The following is a 25,064-nucleotide window of genomic DNA, read 5'->3' as shown; positions in this document are numbered from 1 at the left end:
TGTAAAAGTTGTTTGACTTTCTTTGCACGTTTGCTTTAAAAACACCGGTTCGGTACTTTCCAACATGACTATATAATGCGTGAAGTTCAGCTAGTGCAAGACAAGCATTTTTGGTTTAAAAGAATATACTTTTTTTATTTTTTAGAAAATGGGATAGGGTTTAGAGTCCCTTGAAGCTGCACTGAAACTGCAATTTGGACCTTCAACCCATTGGCCACCACTGAAGTCCACTATATGGAGAAAGTTCCTGGAATGTTTTCCTCAAAAACCTTAATTTCTTTTCAACAGAAGAAAGCAAGACAAGAAAGGGGTGAGTAAATTATCAGGAAATTTTATTCTGGAAGTGAACTAATTCTTTAAGACATGAGGTTTTGGATTCTTGACTTTCATAATCAGCTGTTGACTGATTTCTTTAAAAGAAATCTGCACACTGCTGTCACAGAAAAAAAAAAGCCACAAATAAAAAAATACAGTATTGTTGAAATACTGAAGTGAAGCCAGCATGTGGGACACCAGGATGTTGACGTAAAGAGTTTGTCACACAGGGATAAAATGAACCGTGAAGTATGTTGCCTGTGGACATGTTTTCTGACTCCCATAGCAGATGCAGTGCTTCTACACAATCATTTTGAAAAGCTTTTCTATGTCGTGCCTCCCATCTGAATGAAAATGGTTTAATTAATGCACAAATACACACACACACAGTGTCATCACATGCTCATTTCAGATGAAGTCTATGTGCTGTTTGTTAGCTACAGATTTTGTATCATTAAATATCAATTAATAAAATGAAAATTTAATTTAAAAGGATGCATTAAATTGATCAGTGACAGTGAAGACATTTCCTATGGAAGCCAGTTTCCGCCACTGATTAAAAAAAAGAATAAAAAAGGTTATTGCGACTTCTCACAATCTTGACTTTTTTTTCTCAGAATTGTGGGAATTGCAAGTTATGAAGTCAGAATTGCGAGATATAAACTCACAATTGCGAAAAAAGTCAGAATACTGAGATAAAAAGTCACAATTGCGAGTTATAAAGTCAGATACAATTCTCGCAATTCTGTGAACATCAGTCTTTTTTTTTCTCCTCAGAAATGGACTTTATAATTCGCAATTGCGAGTTTATGTCTCACTATTCTAAGGGTAAAAAAAGTCAGAATTGCGAGATACGAACTCACAATTGTGAGAAAAAGGTCAGAATTCAGAAAGGTCAGGACTTCTGACTTTATGACTTGCACTTGTAAGTTTATACCTCACAGTTCAGAGAAAAAAGTCAGAATTGAGAGATACAAACTCGAAATTGCGGGAAAAGAATTGTGAGATAAAAAGTCGCAATTACCTTTTTTATTTTTTTATTCAGTGGCAGAAACAGGCTTCCATACATTTCTGCTTGCTTTAAGTTTTTTGTTTTTTTTTGAAAATCCCAAAAAAAAATGCATCATGGTTTTGACACAAATAATCAGCACCACAGCTGTTTTTAGCATTAATAGCACCAAATCAGCATATTAGACAGATTTCTGAAGGGTCATGTGACACTGAAGACTGGAGTAATAATGCTGAAAATTCAGCTTTGCCATCACAGGAATAAGTAGATATATTTTCTGTTTATTACTGTTTTTACTGTATTTTTGTAAATACATTTTACCAACCTCAAAGTTTTAAACAGTAAACAACAGTAACATAAATTGACTGTAAGTCGCTTTGGATAGAAGCATTTGCCAAATGCATATGTAAATGCTCACTTTTAAAAAAAGCAATTTATCAATCAGTCCATTTGTGTTAAATTTTATCTATTTGCTGTCAAGCTGCTGTTGTTTTTGCCATTTGCTCAGAAATCCTTGCTGCTAAATGGATCGCAGGCTCTTTGTAGACTGTCAAAATGCAGCAGATGTCCTGTCACTGCACTAATCTGTGATGACAGTATTTGCATATCAAATTAAAACATAAATATGTTTTAATGAATTACGGAATATATTTGTGAATTTATCTAATTACTGTAACAAATAATTGCATTTTAAAAACATACGTTTTACAGACAGTCTGGTCTGTCCGTATGCAATGCGGCATGGCGCTGGCATACAAAAAACTGCTCCCATTATTAGTCCTTGGGGTGTAGACAGCGCTGTTGATTATAATGGAAGAACGCATCTAGTTTTGCTCACTCTCAGTGTAGACATGCGTTACAGCACTGCCACGCTCCCTTGCAGCACAGACAGATTCATTTACTATAACGAGAGCTTTTTGATTTATCACATCATTCTCTTGCAGTGCAGTTATAGAATTTACATGCAAATTGTCAAAAAATGTCCGCATTATGGTAGTAGGCTGGACTTTGAGCATCCCTAGTTTAGTCACTGGACCAGGGAACCTTAAAATTTGTCCTGAGGACAAACAGATTTGATATAACACATTGTACCTAAAATCCATAAAATCAGAAGGTAAAATGTTGCACACCTTGACCCAATAATATATTTCCCTTAATTCACAGTTGATGATGAAATGCTAGCTGTCACTCATCGTAATAAGATTTTTAGCAGTGATATTGGAACCGTCAGCGGTTGACTGAATGTCAGCGCTGACTCTGGAGTATTTGCTGTCTAATAAGCTCACTTCCAGCAGACATCTGTATCATCTGTCACTGTCAAGTGCATACAGGCCTGCTTTCACACTGCTGTTCTCTCTCATATTGAGATCTCACAACTGGACACCACTGACAAAACGCTCACGTCAAATCTGACACACGCAAGACATTTCACACGCTATCAGCACCTACACATAAACACACTATGCAGTAAGGGCAGACAAACAGTGACAAGCAAGCAAAATGGAATTTTATAATGACATTGATTTATAAATATGAAATATGTTCAGGACAGTTGACAGAATTGCTGCATCGTGTTCATTGCATATGTCAATTTAAACATTTAAGCAATTTTAAACCAGGAAAATGTCTTCTTGTGCGTAAATGGATAAATACTAGGGCTAGGTAAAAAAAAAAATATATATATATATTGATTTCTCAATTTTAATTGATTCTCGTTTTTACAAACAAATATCAGTTCTTAAATCCCAATCGATTAGTCTAGCCCGTTTTCAGTTAATGAAGGGAAAATTGTAGCACACCTCCCATCCAATAAACTGCAATAAGTTTTGGTACTTTAGACATGAAAAAGTTTCAGGTTTCAAATTTTGTCCATTTTATTACAGTTTTCAAACAATAAATGCAGTTTTGGTGCCGTTTAATGTGGAGTGATAGATCGCTGCAGCATCTCAGTTCAAGAGATGTGGCAACACGAAGCACATAGGAACTTATCTTCTCCTCTTTAATACCAGTTACACCAAGAAAACAAAAAAAGAACATCCAAAAATATACGATGACGTTTAATATTAATATTTTGAGAATTAAGAGCTTACGAAAATACCGTCTAAGCAAGAATAAAGTCAAAGTGTTTAAAGGAAATCAAAATGTTTTGAGAATAGAGTAAAAATAATGAAAATTAATTTGCAGTAATTACGAGACGTTAAATATTAATTCCAAGCATGTACTGTATAATACTGTGAATACAACAGCTTGTGAATAGTCACTTAAAGTTATATACCTCAGAAAAGACAACAATATAACTTTACAAGTCCACTTCAACCTTTAGAACGTTTTATAGCTGTTTTGAATTAAATAAATGTGAAGAATGAAAGATTGGATGCCACAGATGTTTTTGGGGAGTAGGTGGTGGAATTTTCAAACAAAACAGTATAATTTAATGAAACTAATGTCTCATTGTAATCAAAAAGATGATTGATTTATGTGAATACGGCAGTCTGTCTCGCCACATCAAAGAGCGTGAAAAACGCATTAATGCAAGACACATTGTTTGTGTTTTGCTATAAAACTGACTGAGATTTTGAAAGCTGAGACTTTGTTTTATATTAAAAGTACCAAAAGCACAAAGCTTATTGCTATTACTGAGTGGCTGGCACATACAAATAGGCCTAATGAATGCAATCAAAGACATGAAATATTATTTCCAAGTATACTGTCCCTGCAAATATACAACACATGGTATGATTTCTGCTAATAATCCCACATATATTCAAATCAATTCTGGTGGCCTGGCAAATTCTCTCAGTGTTCCCAATCCAGGCCATTTGCATGCACAGACTATACTCTCAACATATTATAACTTTAATTGCTACGATTTAATTCTTGCAACTTTCTCGAAACTTTTCAACTTTATTCTCAAAAAATGTCTCAAAAATGCTTGAAATATTATTCTCAAAATATTACTATTTTATTAGTGTAATTTTGACTTTCGACCCATAATATTTAGACTATTCTTAAAATATTTTGACTTTAATCTCGTAATCTTAAATTTTTTTTTAATGTGGCACTAAAACGCCGTCATAAAAGGCATGTTAAAAAAAAAAAAAAAAAAAAAAAAAAAAAAGTACAACTTACTGAAATCCATTTTTGTTTCATGTAACTGCTCAATCAGTGTTTTAACTGTGCAAAGACATCAATATGACAGCTTGTAAACAATGTCACTTAACGTCACATTTACCTCAGAAAAAACATTCAGTGACCATAAACTTGTTAGTCAGCTAGAAAATTGTAATAATTTAGCTAAATACATGCACCATATAACATTCATTATAATCTTTACTTTTCTTCAATGTTTCATTTCTGTTTAAATAAACAGCCACCATTTAAATGCTTATAATTTAAAAAACTAATTGGTGGAGGAATATGAATATGTAATTGTAACTTTATTTAAAAACTTCATTGACTGTAATTTAAGCATTGTATACAAATCAGTTCATTTTAACCTTAAATATTATAGCAATGTAGTACCAACTGGCATGTACTGTACCTAAATCGTGAAAATTGTGTCTTTTGTGAAAACACACACAAAAAGACTTTTAGGCACTTACGTTAATCTCAAAGATGGTGCAAAACTAGAAAAATATCAAAGCAAGTGGCAGCGTTAGCTAAATAAATAACGCTACATCTTTTCTTAGAGCTAACGTCACTTGTGCAAAGGTTTTAATTTTGCAATGACTAACCAGTCCCACTGTGATTTTAAACCTGAAAAAAAACTTTATTCTGTAAAATGTTTTCCTTAAAAACATTATGTTTGTTCTCACTGTATTTAAAAATAAATGCTTCTTGGTTTGTTATATAACACAAGATATTCATACATTTTTAAGTGTGCCTAAAGTGGCCAAATTATTTTTGGACTCACTACATACAGGCTTCAAGAGAAGTGTTAATGGAAACCTAATAATATTCCTTAAATTCTCCTGCAGAACCAAATCTTAACTTCAGGCTGAATCTATTTTTAAAAATATCCTGACATGATAAGATTATAACAGGACACTGGTGATGATTTAAGGTGAAAGCTGCTGTATCCTCTATCACAATGTTTCTCAATCACAGGAGCCCCTGACGGTACCTGAGCACTACATGCCAGTGAAAGTGCGAAGATGAGGTCACAAAATTTCAATTACCAATTTCAGCTGAGCAGAAAATTACATCTCAGGGACAAGGAGCAAATAAAACACTGGTAATAGGCAAGTGCAACAGTACTGATATGTTTCCTCATTTATGTGGGTGACAGCAGCAAGTCTGTCGTAATACTCCACTGCTTCAAAGAAGTTAGGGAAACTAGAATCTTACACTAAACAGAAATAACATTTAGTTTTTGCTTCATTAGTAGATTTTGTGCTCTAAGATGGTTTATAACACCTGGGAATATCACTTTACAAGTTCTGTTAAACTTTCCTCAGTGTGGGCTGGATATAACCTCATGCTTATGAATAATCTCTGACATTTACATGTGAGAAAGCAGATGGAGGTTTCTTCATTATTATATATTTGGTCTCTGATGTGTCACAACGCTTAAAAAAATCCTCCTGACTATTATTATGCACTTATATTAAATGTGCCATATTAAGACTAATTGTTTTCATATCAGTTTAATTTTAGATTGATAGATAAACAGAATGAACACCAAACAGACAGTTCCTTTATGTCTTGTCCGAGACAGTTTTTCTCCAATAAAATATGCAACAAAATTAAATCAAGGCTTTTACAAAAGAAAAGGAAGATTTGATGCATAGTGTGTGATAAAAGTTTCATAAATCTAATTATTCAAACTATATTTTGATCGGGCTAAAGCTTTAAAAACTGCTGGAGTTGAAAGGGAAACAGAAAAGAATGCCATCAAACTACTTAATGATGCTGTTTTATATATATGACTGACTTTTGCATAAAAGGAAAAAAAAGTTTTCAAAAAAGCACACACACAAAAGGCTCAACTTCATAAGGGTAATTTTATGGTGATAAATTTGAAAGATTGATGCAACAAAAGCCAATGTTTCTCCTTAATGTAAACAACCTAAAAGCATTTCTGATTCAGTCCCAAGTATGCATACTGCAGACAGTGAATCGTTAACAGAATCTAATACGGCTGTTACCCAGCACTTAACCCTGGATTGCTCCAGGGGGAATGAACCTGCAATCAGCAGCACTGGATTTATAATAGCCTGTTAAGTGGCAACTAACTAGTCAACAAGTAACAGCTGAAGTGCTCACCATACACTTTAAGCGTTGACCTTGTGATTGCCAGATCAAAACCTTCACTGAGCAGCAGTATGCCTTTTCCAGAACATCCATTAGCCTTCTGTTTGATCCCGTGCTGCTTTCATCTCTTCAGGCTGCAGAAATTAGCATGATCAGTCGCTGCTATTGTGAAACATTCTTGTCAAATGTACGTTAGGGTCAGTTCTATCTGTGATCACGTTAGTATTGAGCTCAGCTCTGCTTCTGAAACACGTTTATTTGATTTCTTTGGACCGGCTTGTCTAAAGTGACATCCTAGCATCAGCTAAGATGACGAACACAGCAGGTCAGTACAAATTAAATTTGGCTTCATGCACTTTAATAAGCAGTTTAAGCAAAAGAAGCTCCGGTTGTTGTGAAAATGACAGTTCACATTTAAATTCTTATCATTTACTCAGCATTCCTGTTGTTCCAAAACTCAATGATTTTGTAATCATTTAATTAGTTAATGAGATCATATGTTATTTATGTATTTTGCATGTATTTTGCAGTTTTGGACATTTACATACATTTCATAACTTCAAAGTCAAAAAATGAAGATGTGTTAAACTAAAATATGAACACACTGAGTACACCATATACTCTGGACTCTTCTTTAAGCCCAGACTTTCCAATTTCGAGACGTGATTAAAGAATCATAGCAGAAGCACGCTTATATTGAGTGCTTGTGTGCATTTGTATACTATTATTGAACAGCCATGAAATTTCCAGAAAATACTACTCATTTAGTTGATTTATGAGGAGACAGACTACATTTCCCATCATTCTCTGTAGCCGTAAGTTTAAAAAAAAAAAAAAAAAAAAAAGACATGAACATATATACTATTCTTCAATAATGGTATACCACTATTGAGGAAAAGCAATGCAATTTACAGAAAATCCTACTCATTTAGCTGATTTATGAAGAGACAGACTACATTTCCCATCATTCTCTGTAACTAGATTATAATGATAAAATACACAGAAAAAAATAATTACAAACCAAATGGAGATCTCTTAAAGTCTTGCATTAGTGCCAGAAAAATCTCAGTAAGTAAAAAATAGAGACAGAAAATTTTAATTATTCAACATTTCATAAAAAAGTAATTATTCAACAATTTTCACCCAATCAAAATTACATGAACGTAGAATATCATACATGTATTGTACAACTTAAAATCTGGGTTTGCTACCCAGCTGCCTTAAAATTTTAAGTTGAATCAACTCAAATATCTAAGTTGTCACTTAGTACAACTTAACATTTCAAGTTGACTTTTTTTTTTAGTTGACTGAACTTTACATTTTAAAGCAGAATTATTTTAAGTTGACTACATTTTTTTTTACAGTGTAATTAGGAATTTTCCAAAAACATTTGAATCCATCATCAAAAACAAAACAAATCAGACCCTAAATGTCTGTACACACTTCACAGATCCTCATGATATCAAAACAGGACTACATCTCACACTTCTCTTGGTCTGGCTGGTTCCCTTCAATATAGCCCTACAGGTCAATTTAGATAAATGAGATTTGCTTTTTCAGCTGATAATTTAGCTTTTATTTCCCATTTAGAAGAGGCTGGAAATGGAATCTAATGACGTATTTGTGGTGATTCATAATGGGTTGGCAGACACTGCCAGTACTACAGATGGAACTGGTTTTTTGTAAAAACGATGAAAGTCACAAACAAGTTGTAGAGCTATATGCACTGACGAGTCAGAGATTTTTGGGCTTATCAAAAAGGTTTGACTCAGAAATTTCATTTAAATCACCCCCACGCCCTCCTCAACCTTCCAGGTCACCCTCTGAGGACGAGACTCTTCAAAGGGAACTTCCTGTCTGGCTCTATTACACACATTACATGCTTGAGTCTCTGCAGAGTGCAGATAGAGTTCCATCATCCTTCACGGATTACCTTAAGCAGTAGCAAGCCTTACCCCACCGCTGCCTCATGGAGGGAAAGAGAACACAGGTTACAGGCAAAAACTGGGGCAGGTATTCTCATGAAACTCAAGTCCACTTCTTTTTAGGGACAAATGGGGACTATGAGCTATTTTTACCATTCAACTCTCTGCCTGCATCAGCATTAGAAACTGTGGGTTTAATTTCTGCACCTGATGAGGGCTAATGGTAGGCTTTTCAAGTTTTCATGTTCCTTTTTCTCTCTCTCAAATTTTCAGTTTATAACAAAGACAGGAACATTTGCTTTTTGCACTAATGCAACAAAATGAAAGGCAAAGGATGAGCATTAGTTGAGTATAACTGATGCTTTACTTACATATTTTGACATTAATTCTGATGCTAGCACAGAGATTGAGAGAGACAGATCGAAAAGAGAGAGACAGATCGAACGATAGACAGAATTAGAGAATGATAGATGGAGCAATAGAAGTATAGATTTATGGCAGAACGAAAGAACTATAGATAGAACAATGAAACAAAAGAATGATAGAACCATAGAACGATGGATAGATAGATAGATAGAATAGATAGATAGGTAACAATAGATAGAAAAACAGACAGAACAATAGAATGATAGATGAATGATAATGACTGACAGAAAAATAGGACGGATAGAACAATGTAATGATAGAACGACAGATAGAACGATACATAGAACAGATAGAATGACATTTAAAATGACAGAAAGAATCATAGACAGAATGATAGAATGATAGAACTACAGATTAAATGACAGATGTAAGAACTATAGATAGAACGATGGAACAAAAGAATGATAGATCGATAGAACAACAGATAGCACAATAGAATTATAGACAGAATGACAGAATGACAGACAGACAGACCGAAAAATAGAATAGAACAGAAAGAACAACATAATGATAGATGAATGATAGAATGACAGATAGAATGATAGAACTATAGATTTAAAGGGGTCATCGGATGCTAAGTTCACTTTTACATGTTGTTTGAACATTAATGTGTGTTGGCAGTGTATGTACAAATCTACCCTATAATGATCAAAATCCATGCAGTGTTTTTTTTAATTAATCTGTAAAAATAATATTCCTTTTTCAAATCGAGCCATTCTTACCAGATGTGGCGTCACACCGACAGAGGCCGCTCCCATGATAGTTGATTGACATGAGCGTCTTACCTCAGATCACCTGTAACAGTCCAACCTCCATTGTTTTAATGCCGGAGCAGAAATGTAAATTAGACAAGAATATCTCCGATTGAGCAATTGAGGTGTTGTGTTGCTTGAAGTAATAATGAACATAGTGATTGTCATGTATTTCCGACATCTGAGCCGCTGAAGATGCAGTGGATTAAGTTTGTTTCTTTTTTTTTTTTTTTTATGAATCTCTGCAATCACCTTTCCTAATAATGTGCTAGTTAGCAAGTTTAGCTGCTAAACACGGCTAAATGCGGCTCAAGTACTCAAGTACAGGCTCGTCACTCCACAGAGAGAAGAGAGGGGCGGGGCAAGCAGAGCTCATTAACATTTAAAGCAGCCTCGACCAGAACAGGATGATTTTTGCAGAGCTGATTTTGACAAGGTAAAAAGGATGTTGTTTTACACAACCATTGAGAATGTTTAACAAAAGTATGTTATAGACTTCATTAAGACCCTAAAGAATCATATCAACTTGTGGAAAATGGGCATCTGATGACCCCTTTAATGACAGAAACGAAATAACCATAGATAGAACGATTGAATGATAGAATAATAGAACGATAGAAAGAATGATAGAACGACAGAATGACAGAACGATACATAGATAGACAGAACGATAAAACAAAATGATAGATAAAAAAAATAAAAGAATAGAACAGATAGAATAATAGAATGATAGATAGAACGACAGACAGACAGACAGACAGATAGATAGATAGATAGATTTTAGATAGATCAAAATATATAACAATAGATAGAACAACAGACAGAATGATAGAACGACAGACAGACAGACAAACAGACAGAAAAATAGAATAGGACAGACAGAACAATATAATGATAGAATGACAGATAGAACGGTAAATAGAACAATAAATAGAACAGATGTAATGACATTTAGAATGATAGACAGAATGACAGACAATGATAGAACGATAGATAGAACGACAGAACTACAGATTTAATGACAGAACGAAAGAACTACAGATAGAACGATGGAACAAAAGGATGATAGAACAATAGCATGATTGATAGACAGACAGACAGACAGATAGATAGAGGAACAATAGGTAGAACGATAGATATAAAGGCAGACAGAACAACTGAATAATAGAACGAAAGAACTATAGATAGATTGACAGAATGATAGATAGAATGGCAGATAGACAGACAGAAAGATAAAAATAGAACAACAGATAGAATAACAGAATGATACATAGAACGAATGGAATGAAAGAACTATAGATAGAATGACAGATAGATAAAACGACAGAGAACAATAGATAGATTGACAGAATGATAGCTAGATAAAAAACGACAGAGCGATAGACAGAATGACAGGACGATATAGGAACAGTAGGTATAACGATAGATATAACGGCAGACAGAACAATTGAATGATAGAACGAAAGAACTATAGATAGAATGAAAAAACTAAAGATAAAACGATAAAATGAAAGAACTATAGATAGAACTAAAGAACGATAGACAATGATAGAATAGACAGATCCGATAGACAGACAGATATAGAATTTTCTGTCAAATTTGGGCTGTTCAACATTAACAGTACAGAAACTTGTACACTCAGATAGGCACACAAGCAGCTCATGGACTCTGCTGCTCCTCTATTAAGCAGCATCTGATTTAAGCTGCCCTGAAGAACGACCCGGCGAGGCTGTCACAGAGGTGTCAACACTTCCCAAGTCATTTATCTCCCATAATGTCACTGCTGTCAATCACACAGCAGCTCAAATCTCAGACAGCGCGATGTGGGAGCCATGCTAATGAGAAATGCATTGTTATTCTATGACAAAATCACCCCAAACCATATTCTCCAACTGAGGACACCAAACACCACAGGACTGCTGCTATTTAAAACACACTCAGAACGCTATGCGCTGCATTCTGTGAGCAAATGAGGATATATAACTGCACATGCTGTCATTTATTTACGTAATGAGTATTCATTTAGTGAACGTGTCCAATATACACTTGGGAGGGGTGGGGGTGGGGGGCTAATGAAATAAAGATAGCAGTATTCATTCAGTCATGTGATCTCAAAAGCACTATTAATTTCTAAGTATAAAATTAAGAATAAAAAAGTGTCACAGAAAAAAAAAAATGTATATAGAAAAGACATATATATTTATAAAATAAAAAAAATTTGTTCCTAAATTTGTCAAACTATTTTTATATTTAAATAAAAAAACTGTGACTCATGGTTGCTGTTATTATTATTTACTGTCCTAAAATGACAAAAAAACCAAAGTAACCCAGGACACATCAGCAGCACAATAATCAATTTAAAGAAGTTAATGGTGACATACTTATACCTCTGTCCCATGAATGCCTTTAAACAATTCTCTCTCCTTCACCATGGAAGATTTATGGACATCAAGAGGTATCTGCATTCTTCATTTCTTTTCTGTGTGGCCTTTTTTATCACAACATGCTAAATTTGTTCGATCAAACATCTAATTCTCTTTCCACGCTCACAAAGGCCTCAAAGATTTTATTGACTGAAAACACTGGAGGGTCTGTCAGATCGAGTATTGCCTGTGAGAGACAATCCTCCAGTAAACAGCCATTTCTATTAGCGGCCTATTTCAGAAGCAGTTGACTGAAGGGGAGCGGGAGGTCAGATCTATCTGACCGTTGAAAGCTCGACAATGGCACTGAAGACCCAATGGAACGCAAGATGTGTACAAATCAATAAAAAGAAAGGAACAGACGTTCGCCCTAGTCCTTGGGGTCAGCAACAGCCACTATAGTCTCGGCACTAAAGTCTGAAAATGTTCACCCTACAACACGATACAGACAGCGAGCAATGAAGCTGAGAATTACCGACTAGAGAGATTGAGGTGAAAAGGTTCAAATGTACATAAAAAGGTCTTCAGACACTAAATGACAAGTGATTTGCTCCATTTGTCTAGGAGTATCAGAAATTAATATGAGAACAGACTGGTTTGATGTCTCTTAATATTTATCAACACATCAGTACGTTTCTCTGAGGGGACAGATGCCCGTTTACATACAAAAACAAGGTCGAGGGTGTCAAAATCTTGAAAGTTGAGCCACAGTCTCCTGACAAGCTTTATAATTGACCATGACAACTGATTAGGGTCTCTAACCGCAGGCAACAGCCCTCCACAGAGCTGACTGGAGGTTTTTTAAAAACAGCAACAACAAAAAAGCTGCATTTAGTTATTAAAAGCAGCATCATCATATTTCACAAGGGTCAAAATGGTCAAATCTCAGAGGAAGCAAAAAGACTCTCTGAATGTTTAAAATTAAACCATTACAGGCTTTTAAAAAAAAAAACATGAAAATGTAAAATTAATATTTTTTAAATATTTAAAAAACATGAATTATTAAATGCAAATGTTTTATTATTATTTTTATTATTATTACTATTATTACTATTATTACTACTACTACTACTACTACTACTACTACTACTACTATTATTATTATTTTTTTAGTTCCGGCTGTTGTTGAATATGCTGTTATACTTATAAAATAAGTAAAGCTCATTCATAAGCCACTCAGCTCAGGTTTGAGTGTTCATAATTGACATGCTCTAATGAAGAGTATAATACCTAAACCAAATATTAAAGCACCATCCCATATTTAATTGAAAAAATTACATCAAGCATGCAGAAATTGCTTCAGTTTATTCTTATATACTGTTTATTTGAGTGTATACTGTAACATTTGCTAATTAGTTATTTAGTCTGGCTTGAACAAGAAAAGCATGCACAGAAACCATCTGTTTGGGGAAACATTTATGGAATTTAAATCATTTAGTTATAATGACCTGAATATTTTACTTTGTCATATAAAATGTGGAAAAGAACTCTTATTTTCATTCAGTACAGTGCTTGATACAAATATCCTTTTTTTTTTGTATATTTAATAACAACAATAACAATAACAATAATAATAATACTTATTATGATTATTATGATGATTATGATGATGATGATGATGATTATTATTATTATTATATGATATATACAAATATATAATTGTTGCTATTATTAATGTTATTATTATTTAATAAAAAATATTTCAATTAAAATATACATTAATACAATTTATAATACAATTATTAATTAAAATATAAATGTATAATATAATAAATATAAATTAGAGTGTATATATTATATTAATTACAATCTAATACATTTTAACATTTGAATAATTAATATACAATAAATTATTAATTATTGGGTTACGTGATTTATTTTATCTCAACTATTGCTTAAAAATTATTTATGATTAAAAGAAAATCTTAAAATAAACTCAAATTAGGTTGGAAAATAACATTTTAGAAAAATTAGATAATAATGAACATTTATTAAAAAGCCGAATAAATAATAATGAAACAATATACATTTTTTTAACATTGCTTATGAATAAATGTTCACCTTTTGATTATTACTGATGCTTCTAGTAATGTGTGATATTTCATTTACAACCTATTTTGAGTTCATTTTTAAGCCAGCCATATGGTAAACATTAGCTGAATTAAAAACTTGAATAAATACATTTTGATGATAATAATAAAATAAAATAAATAATAATACAAATAAATAAATAATGAAAAAGAAATAATAAAAATAAAACATGGAAAAAAACAAGTGTAAAAATATTGACTGACAACAGATATTTGCTGCAGAGTTAAAAAGTTGAACAAATAATTAAATAATACACATTTTATATTGCTTACTAATAAATGTTCACATTTTGATTTTGTCTGATTTTTAATTTACAACCTATTTTGGGTTCATTTTAAGGCAGCCACATAGTCATTTTAAACAATAGTTGAGTTAAAGAAAACTACCAAGAAGATTGGGTTAAACATTTAACCCAACCAGTGGGTCAAAACAACCCAGTTGCTGGGTTTGTCCATATTTTATCCAGCAATGGGTTTTATTTAACCCAGATTTTTTTCTGGAGTGCAAGATAAATGTATAACTCACTACAAGTTCTGGGAAGCACGCAATACACAAGGTAATTTTATGTGAATATTGTAGAGTCTCGTCTCTGGACACCTTCATTTATCCACATGCCTTTTGGCATAATGTTACACACTAATGCAACAATCCTCTCCAAGAAGCCACAATATCCAGGGGAACCTTTCAAAAGCATATCCATGCATTTATAAATATGCAAGCAAAGAATCTGCATAACATTCATACTGATGAAGTGATTACATTATGCTTGTCAGGATCAACCAGCGCTGCTAATGGAAAATTAATGTCTGCACATGAATCTGTTTTGATGACTTGATGAAGGTTAAAGGATCATGTCAGGCTGACAGACTCTCATAAATAAAATCAACACTATCCATGTTAGTGCAAAGAGTCAAATTATGAATAATGCCATATGCCTTCTAGAGTCAACAATAAATCTGGTGAAAATTCATGTTTTGCAGAAGTTTTGGTCCAGTGAAGCAAAATGAAATTAAGCAAACAGTTTGGATATCTTACCTATTACACTTGATATCCAATACCTTTAATAATATTAGCTTCTGAACAACACCGCAGTAACGCTTTTAAACAAGATTTACTATCTAGATTTACACCAGCACTCAAAATGACAAATAAACCATTTTAAAAAAACATAAAAATGATTACACTTTTAGAAGCCTGTATGAAGTTCAAAAGATACAGATATTTCAAAACCATCATAAATGTAAATAATGTACTCTGTGTTCTCTCAATCTGTTGGATGTAATGAGTTTCCTGGCAACCAATCAATAATATATGAACTGCTTTTAAAATGTTTTCATACTAACAAACTTTTCACTGGACTTAAAACTTTCTCTAGATTTAATGTGCCAAAGAGCTTGCAGGTTGTAAGTTTGCATTTATAATAATGCATGCTACTGTATAAAACAAAGTAAAATATTTAAAATAACCAGTGGAACTACTGGTGCTGGAACCAAATAACTGCAACTGGTTTTCCATAACTTTGGAGATCTGAACAATGCAACCTCACAAAAATCAGGCCAAAATAATCAAGACATTCAAACATGCTAATGAGCTGTTTAGCATTTTAATGAGGAGCAGAAGTGTTGCCGTTCTAGAAAATTGGAAAGAAAAACAAGTGTATCCAAACCCAGACTAACAAAATATGATTGTAGAGTTACAGTGAGAATAAAAGTAATCCTCAACTTTTAAATGTGTGTGAATAAAGCCAATAGTATTACAGTAACGTTGCCCCCTAAGTGTCCACTGCAATAGATTTTCAATGCCCATTTTTACTGTTGCAAATAAAAGGAAGAGTCAAAAATATTGTCTCTGTCAAGAGATACTTGCTGTAAGCCATTGTTATTATTATTATTAATATTATTATTATTATTTATTATTTATTATTATTCAGATTTGTATATAATCAATAATAATAATAATAATAATAATAATAATAATAACAACAATTATCCATTAATTCATTAAAAATACTGATCTTGTATAAAAATGTAAATTATTATCATTATTAAAATTAGTATTATCAGTAAATATTAGAATTTTTAATTAAAAATACAGATCTTGTGTAAAAAATAGCCTGAAGAATATTAACAATAAATAATATTGTTTTCATTTTAAAATTATATTATTGTTTATATTTTTCATAAATTGCCAAAATTGAGTTTGTCTATCAAGAGTATATTATTATCATTATCATTACCATCATCATTATAGTAACAATTATAATAACATTATTATTATTATTATCATCATCATTACGAAGAAGAGGCAGCAGCAAATATTAGTATTATAAATAATTACAATGTTTTTATTAAAAACACTGATCTTTTATTAAAAATAGCTTGAATAATAATAATTATTGTTATTATTATTATTATTATTATTATTATCATCATCATCATCATTTTGATAGAGCCGAACAGGATTTATAAAAAATGCAAACAAAAATATTATATAAATGTACCAATGAAAACAATACTATGTATTATTATTGTTGTTGTTGTTATCATTATTAAAATAATAATGCATTTTTTTATATTGTGTGGCAACAGATACTCTCAGTAGAGTTAAAGTCAACTTGGACAGAATTTATAAACAACAATGTATAATGTAACAATGTAAACTACTATGTACTACTACTATTATTATTATTATTATTATTATTATTATTATTACTATTATTATTATTATTATTATTATTATTATTATTATTATTATTATCATCATCATCATCATCATCATCATCATCATCATCATCATCATCATCATCATCATCATCATCACCACCACCACCACCACCACCACCACCACCACCACCACCACCATTATTATTATTAGTAGTAGTAGTAGTAGTAGTAGTAGTAAATTTATATTAGTATTTCTAATAATTATAATTATTCCTTTTTTAATTAAAAAAAAAAAAAAAACTGCTCTTGCATAAAAACAAAAAAAAATAAAAATTTAAAAAATAGCCAAAATTTTATAATAGTGTGATTCTCTTGATACAGCCAAACTTAACTTGGACAGAACTGAGAAAAATGTAAACAATACTATTTAGCATTAGTAGTAGTAAAATGTATTAGTATTAATTATACTTTTTATTAAAAGATTCTGATCTTGTATAAAAAAGCCTGAATTTTATAGTAGTCTGTTGCAACAGATACTCTCAATACCTTAGAGAGAATTTCAAAAAATGTAGACCAAAATAATGTTAATATGAAATAACACCTCTACTGTTGTTATGTTGATATATAACAGTAATTACACAATAATAGTTATTGTTATCAGTTTTTATTTTTAAAAAAGCATCCATTTCTAAAACGGGGAAAAAAAACAAACTGAAAATAGCCTGGCAATGTTATTTTAGGCACAAGTTCTTTTCTGTATTATGGCTTTAGGAAGGCTGACAGGAAGACTATGAACTGGAGTTACATCTTATTTTTGGGTCAGGAACACATGAGCTTTCTCCCTGCATTAGTCTGTGTTCACCAGCGCGTCTCAGCACACTGCAAAGCGTCCATATTTAGTTTGCACCATAAATGAGTGAGCGGTGGAGATCTGCGTGTTTGTTTTGGTCTGTTTGTTTATCGAGTCAGCTGGCCCCTGGGGAAAGAAAGCAGGATTTGATGGAAATGCAGACGGGACAACGGTGCATAAAAGTGTGTAAAACGGGAGGAGGCGTGTTTTAGGAAGAGCAGCAGTCGTTTGGCTGCAGAGGCTCAAAAGAGAGCAAATCTCTGAAAGCATTAAGGGAGCTCAGAGCTCCAATTCTGTCTGATCCACGAGCGTCTGTGGGCAAACGCTCGCAGAGAGTGTAGCACAAGGTCAGAGGAAATCATGACAGAATGAGGGTGTTTGAGAACGCGGGATGGGCACTGATCCACAATCTCATGAGGCCGTGCACCTGGGCCCTAACGGCCGTAAACAGCATGATCGTGAGCGTAGAGCTAACAGCAGCCTCAAAGCTCCACGCAGAGAGTTCATTACACACTTACATGCACAACACGCATTACCACGCAACTACACACAGCTGCTACATTAAGAGATAAGCGATTTAATCTGTTTACTGTACACACATCATGGTGGCGGCTATGATGCTAATCAGAACAACATATTCTGTCACTCTCCTATATTTAATATTTAGATTATGATCCTGACCTAGCGTCACCTTCGACTAAAACTGATCCACACTACAGCTGATATTGTCCAAAAACTGACCACAAAGACAGTAAATGATCCGCTCATGAGTAAATGTTCATCTAAAAAACTGTTTATAGTCATGATTCCTCGATTCAATTCGAGTACTCCATTTAAGGTTTTTTTTTTTTTGCATTTTGCCCCTTTACCTTTAAAATGTAAAAACAATCATCAGGCCGTTGGCGCCCTCTGCAGGCATTTGTTCCAATGCGTAACGTACATTTGCTCTACTGTTTATAATACATTATGTATTTTAACAGTTTTGTTCAATAAAACCATGAGATTATTTGCTTTTGATACTTAAAGAAGAAGTTCACTTCCAGAACAATTTACAGATAATTTACTCACCCCCTTGTCATCCAAGATGTTCATGTCTTTCTTTCTTCAGTCATGAAGAAATTATGTTTCTTGAGGAAAATATTCTGGGATTTTTCTTCATATAATGGACTGATATGGTGCCTGCGAGTTTGAACTTCCAAAATGCAGTTTAAATGCAGCTTCAAATGGCTCGAAACAATCCCAACCGAGGATTGAATTGTCTCATCTAGCGAAACGATCGGTTATTTTCTAAAAAAAGCTCTGCGATGTGCATGCATCTGTGTAGATCAAAAAACTCCCATCTCATTTTCTCCTCCAACTTCAAAATCACCCTACATCGTGGCTGAAGTACCGACCAAGTGTTTACAAAGTGAACGTGCAAAGAACGTCAAAAGCCCTTTATAAAAAAAAAAAAAAGGTAAAACAGCAATGTAGGATGATTTTGAAGTTGGAGGAGAAAATGAAATGGGAGTTTTTCAACATACCCTAGACATATTAACCCGGATTACACAGAGTACACATGCACATCACAGTGCTAGACAAGACGAGTATGTGCATTGCACAAATTTTTTAGATAAGATTTCGCTAGATAAGACCCTTCTTCCTCAGCTAAGATTGTTTAGCACCTTTTGAAGCTGCATTTAAACTGCATTTTGGAAGTTCAAAATTTGCAATCACCATAGAAGTCCACTATATGGAGAACATGCCGGACATGTTTCCTTCTGAAACATAATTTCTTTATGACTGCAGAAAGAAAGACATGAACATCTTGGATGACAAGGGGGTGAGTAAATTATCTGTAAATTTTTGTTCCGGAAGTGAACTTCTCCATTAATTTGGACTATTGTTGAACTATCATTGCCTCTTTGCTATTATATATGTATTTTAAGTAATTTTAAAAGGTATTGTTCGCTTAAGTCTATTTTTATCACCATAGAAAAATTAAGAATTATCCAATTGCTTGATTAACCATCAGAATAACTGACCGATTACTCGATTACCGAAATAATTGTTAGTGACAGTCCTAAGTCACATTGTACAATAAAATAGTGGCATGGAAAAACATTTAAATAATGGCATTAATAATTGTGTAAATTACAGAAAAATAGTAGAAAATATATTTCTAAAAGTTCATCTAAATACCATGGCTGCAACTAATACATATACTGATTAATAATAATAATACTACATTAAAAATGCTTGCTCATAATTTGCAAGCAGAAAAAAATTACTACTAAATTACTAAAATAATAGGCTACATTGTACTGAATTACAAATAATAATAGCAAAAGACAAAAGCACTCCTCTGATCATAGTAACACATTACTATCATTTTTCCTGTAAATGTAAGAGACCTCTTATATCTCATTAAATCAGTTACTGTTTTGATAAAAATATTATTACCTGCATTATTACCTACATGGAGGATTTCACTTAAATGTTTTAAATTAAAATATTAAAATGATGCTTGACAACAAATGTTATCAAATTGAGTATTTTTACATGATTGCTAAATAATGTTATAAGCTAAAAAAAAATAAATATAAATAAGCTTTTCACTGATGTATGGTTTGTTAGGTTAGGACAATATTTGGCCGAGATACAACTATTTGAAAATCTAGAATAAGAGGGTGCAATAAAATTTTCACCACTGTAAACTCATGTCACATCACTGATGAAGCATTATAGATTATTATAGATTTTAATTTATAGATACATAAAAAAATAAAATAAAATAAATGTATACAATGTAACTATTTTGAGGTAATTTCCTCCATATATTGACACTTTTTTTCCCACTTGAAAAAGTTTGACAACAGATTGGTTAGTAAACATATTTGGGAGACCCAACCCGCCAAGAACCAGAATGTAAGTGCAGAGATCTTCACATGGAAAACATCTCAGAACATTAGTTCATTCAATCGTTTTGCTGAAGTCATTCGTGAGGGATTTCAGTGTGATCCAACACAGCAGGAAACAGAAGGAAAGGCCTGATGAAACAGTACAGCACAGACCTGACTTCTGCTGAATGATCGCTTGGTTAGGTTGGCTGGTTGATTGACTTGAGACGGTTCATGATGCAAGATGGATGTAACATGGTTGATGTGTCTCTAAAGAGTCGACCTGTCAGTAATACTTCCACTTACAGACTTGAAAAGCAAGATAAAAGACATCAAACTGATCTAATGAGGAACAGTCTCCTGTGGCGTAACCACAGCCAGGGTGCAAAACTAACTTTTTGCCACATCTGCCAAATGCAAGAAAATTATTGGCCATAATGTTTTTTTTTTTGGTACCGGCCATGAAAATGTATTCACTTTATTTTATTACGAGTTTAGCTTTGTCCTTACGACAGTAAGATTTTGTCAAAATATCATTACATAACTTAAATTATGCATTACATTGCAGTTATATACAAAGTTAGTTCAACTGGCGAGTAAATTTTTACTTTTGTTTGGCTCTTGGAGTGTTAATTTGGATTCTGCTTATTCACAACACTGATTCTTGTTTTTTTTTTTTATTATTTAGCAATGGGATTAAAAAGTGACCAAACTGAGACGTTTGTTCGTCCTGTGAAATAGACTCTTACTTGTCACAGTCTCCTGTAGGGTCCCTAAAAAAAGATAAAAACGGTGTCTCAAACTGTGCTGAAACAAATGTGAAAATTTCAATAATAACCTCAAACATTTCTCAAAGGCCACGTACACACTGCAAGTTTCAAGAGTGACAACCGCATTTAAATGCGGGAATGAGTCCCGTAAATTATCGTTTTATATGTGTTAGGAACAGCAGTCACTCCCGCATCTGTAACCATAGCAACATTTTGTCAAGCTATCAAGCCATTTTTTGGCAATCTTTTTGTCCATCGATTTTAACTAAAATACCGCTGATAGACCTGCTGTGTTTTGTTTATGCTTGGGAGGCTGCTTTAGAGAGCGCTGTCTTGCAGTGTTGCCAATGCTACATATTTATAACCACTTTTAGGCATGTTTTTTGGTCTTAGCTCATAAAGCTAGGCACTTTATGTGGTTAATAAAGGGGTCTGTTGCGGATATGAAATATATGACTTTTTTGGCGTTATAAAACAAAGCATTGGGGTGGTTTAGTTGTTGTTTTGTTTTGTTTTGTTTGTCCTTGTTTTTTTCTATGAAGATCTGGCAACACTGACACTTTACCTCAGGGCTTGTGACCTAAAACGGCACATTTTGACACGGGACAAGGCTTCTTTTACTGTTATTTTCTTGCATCTCACATACAGACGAAGACATTTCTGATGCACGTTTAAATACGTCATAATAACTAGTTGTTCTGTTCAGTCCAGTTCCGTGCACACTGCGTAGAATTAGGGCTGGGTGATATGACCAAAAAAATCATCACAAATCATCACAAATTTTTTTCATATCAGTCAATATCGATAATTATCACGACAAAGGCAGATTTTTGCTACAATGTTAAAGTTGTAAAAACCAGATGGTTAAACGGTGGCTTTAAAATATTCTTTATGATCAGAACATGACTGAATTCTTCACACTTTTTCCAGTCATTTTTTCTCAATACATAAATATCTTAGAAAAAAAAAAAAATTCTTAGTTCTGCATGTTTTATTGAGTAATATTGTTTCAAATCAAGAAGCAGGTGTGTGTTACCTGATAGTATTAATAATAATACAACTTTTTTGTCTCTTAGAAATACACATATGATAGTAGCTTGAGTTAGGATGCAGATGTAGAATTATGTTCATTATCAAAATCAGTAATATCTGTAAAAAAAAATTGTAGCAACCATTTTTATATGGTGAAATGCAATTATTCTGCCTGAGTTTTTATTTTTTTCTTAATTAACCATTGTTCTTTCATGAGCCACGCAACTTGAACTTTGATCCGAGCGGATAAACGCTCCAGGTTTTTGTTCAGCCTTTACCGCATAAACATACAGAACATTTATCAAACTCTTGATATTGTTTATCGAGGAAATTCATATTGCATGATAATTATCCTTTAAGGATTGCCAATAAATAGCCACTGTCATGACTGGCTAACATAATTGCATAGAAAAATGTATCAACGTTTCTTCACTATTGCAGTCTCACTATTGTGAGTAAGTGACACTTTCTAATATGGGTATTCTTAAGGCATGAATGCCTTAAGTGAATGAATGCATAATGCATTATAAAATCTTATGATTTTATATCATCTTATGAATAACAGCTTTAATGTATTAAAATATTTACTTATTTATGGTTATAGCTTAAGAGTATGATGATTTATAACACACGGTGAACAAGTTACATCCACTTAAATTACAATGGATTTTATTTCTCATAGTTATAATGTATTATAAGTCTCATATCTTGCCATCTTTCATATGCTACTTTACTTAAAGCAATTAATGACCACTTATAAGTATAGTAATAATGTTTTTTTTTCCTCAAACAGCCATAAGAGCAGATATCAGATCAGATGAATGTGTTATATGACACATTTGCTTTAAATTATTTTTACTGTAATATCAGTTTGATTATTTTGATGGTACCCTTTAGTCAGCTGCTGATAAGTACCTCTGCAACTACATGTCAACCAGCAGTCATTGGAGTATTAGTAGTATCTCTGCTACTTTATTTTGATGGTTCCCCAAAAGACAAATTGACTATAAGTAACTTTGCAAGTATGTCAACATTCTACCTACCCTAACATTAACATATGCCTACTAATACTATGCCAATAATGAGAGTTGGCATAGTTCCAAAGTTGCTTATAGTCAATAGACTAAGGGGAGCCTCAAAATAAAATGTAACCTAACGTACAAACATTAAATCAAAATTAAAATTAATTTTAGCCTCAAAGGGAACATTCAAAAAACACTCCACACCTAACCACATAATAGATGTAGTAAGATGATGTGCAAATCTTAAATAAACAATGTCAATTATAAATGTGAAAGAACATTTAATGTGCTGTTCATTGCGTGTTATAAATAATCATAATCTTAAAAGTTATAACCACAAATGCACAAGCATTCTAACTGTATCATAATTGTTGTTATGATTATTTCTAAGACGATATAACATATAAGGTTTTTTATAATGCATTATGCATTCAGTATAATGCCTTAAGAATGACCTTATAAATGTATTACAAATATGGGCTTCAAAGAAAGTGTTACCGTGTTCTGAAAATACGGAAAATATCTATGTAAAACCATTATTTACAGACAAAGCAACACGTCAAGTGTAGACAACCATTAAACAACTGAATGACAGTGTGTGGGGCTACATTTAAATGCTAAATCTGAAGGTTTTTTTCTGACTTTAAGCCAGTTTATTTATGTGTGATGATGTAAAGCAATTCATAAATGTCTAGTGGCAGTCATATGCAATGTAGTTTCCTGTGTGAAGTTGCAAATCCCAAAATATCCAAAAGTGCTGTTTTGAAGCTGCTTAAATAAGTGCTTTTTTGGCACTTGTTTTAAGCTATAACACTTGCAGAATGCTTTAATGGTAGAAAGAGCTCCTATAAGTCAACATATTAAGGAATATTGGATTTCTCATATCATGATCCCTTTAAAGTAGAGTTGAAGTTAAAGTGACCATAAAGCCAAATCTGACAACACTTTTAAATATGTACGTTCCAAAAGAACCATTTTGGGCTCCCCAAATATCCTTTCAGTAAACAGTTCTTGAAGAACCATTATTTTCTTAGTGTGAGGAACCTTTTATTAATCTAAGAGACCTTTGTCCACTATAAAGAACTATTTGTGCAATGGAAAGTTTTTTTCATGGAACCATAAATGCCTATTTTTAAGAGTGTATTTTAACTTCTTTACGGAATATTGCAGTGTTTACTACAAATAATTTATCCATGCACGTCATTATGTTTAAAAAAAAGCATGTTTTCTCATCATCCTGTAATCATATTCAACCTTCTCCTTTGAGAAAGCACTTCACTCAGATGTACATCACAATAGGAAAGAAAAGACAAATCGCAATTTCTGTTTCACGCCAACTTTAAATGAAGCATAATTAAGAACTCCATTAAGTCTTCTGAGACGTGAAAGAGTAATCTCAGTGCAATAAAATACCCCTGTGAGATTAGAGAAATGTATTGAGTGTAAAAAAAATAAAATAAAGCTTTCTGGTTGAAGTGTCATAATCAAATTTGATTCTCACGAAATTTATGTTCGGGACTATTTATAAGTCCTGAATCTCTAGTTTTTTTGGTCTAAGGGGAATATCAGTCAGAAAGCAGATTATACTGGGCAGATGGCATCATCAAGTGTTCTCTTGCTATCTTGGGAAGGACTTGATTAATTTAATTTGAAG

The sequence above is a fragment of the Labeo rohita genome, chromosome 13 (assembly GCF_022985175.1).
Source record: "Labeo rohita strain BAU-BD-2019 chromosome 13, IGBB_LRoh.1.0, whole genome shotgun sequence".
Lineage (NCBI taxonomy): Eukaryota > Metazoa > Chordata > Actinopteri > Cypriniformes > Cyprinidae > Labeo > Labeo rohita.
The sequence above is the reverse complement of the archived record's forward strand: the minus strand, read 5'-3'. Positions refer to the sequence as shown.